Below are 968 nucleotides of genomic sequence, written 5' to 3'. Positions count from 1 at the left end.
TACAAGAATAAAAAAAAAATTGCATTTGTCAATGTGATTAAGAAGATAACCTGTGTTCAACATATTATTTTGTTATAATACCAAAATATATATATTAATCAATTATAAGTGTAATTTAATTATCAGGGGAAACTGAGAAATGATTTTTGTATCGACTATTTCTACATCTCAAAATTACCCTTTTTCCATCTTTTCTTATGGATATGTTGACTAACACTTGTGTGGTGGTTGATGTCTGCTCTCAGTAGTGAGTAATAGTTGAGGCATGGTTGTGATGTCAGCTGATAGTAGTGAATGGTAACTGTGGTGGTAAGCTGACAGCAGTGAGTTGTAGCTGTGTGGTAGTTGTTAAGTGAGTGTTGAGTAGCAGCTGTGTGGTTTTTGTGTTGTATGCTGGTGGTTGTCAACTAACAGTAGTGAACCGGTAGCAGTGTGGTGGTTGTGTTAACTGGCAGTTGTGAGTAGATGTGTGATGGGTGCTAGCTGACACTGGGTGGTGATTGTTAGCTGACAATAAGTGGTTGCTGTGTTGTGGTTGTGTTGTCAGCTGACAGTGGAAAGTAGTAGCTGTGTGGTTGTTGTTAGCTGACAGCAGTGAGTGGTAGTTGTATGATGGTTAGCTGACAGCAGTGTGTGGTAGCTGTGATGTTAGCTAACAGTGAGTTATAGCTGTGTAGTGGTTATTAGCTGACAATGAGTGATAGTTATGTTGTGGTTATCAAACAGCAGTAAAACACACACACACACACACACACACACACACACACACACAATCGCAAACAGGCAATCTTTACAATGGAGAACAAGCCACATGAGAATGGAAATCTTTAGCTCTAGATCTTTCGTGTCGTCGGTTGCTGTCTCACAATGTTGCGAGACAGAAACAGAAGGGAAAATTCTCTGAGTCAAGGAGAAGGTATCAGTGGTAACCCATGTCAGAGTGAAGGCCACCACTGACTCCATCACCT

This window comes from Cherax quadricarinatus, chromosome 79 (genome assembly GCF_038502225.1).
Source record: "Cherax quadricarinatus isolate ZL_2023a chromosome 79, ASM3850222v1, whole genome shotgun sequence".
Classification (NCBI taxonomy): Eukaryota; Metazoa; Arthropoda; class Malacostraca; order Decapoda; family Parastacidae; genus Cherax; species Cherax quadricarinatus.
Note: the sequence above shows the minus strand (reverse complement) of the source record.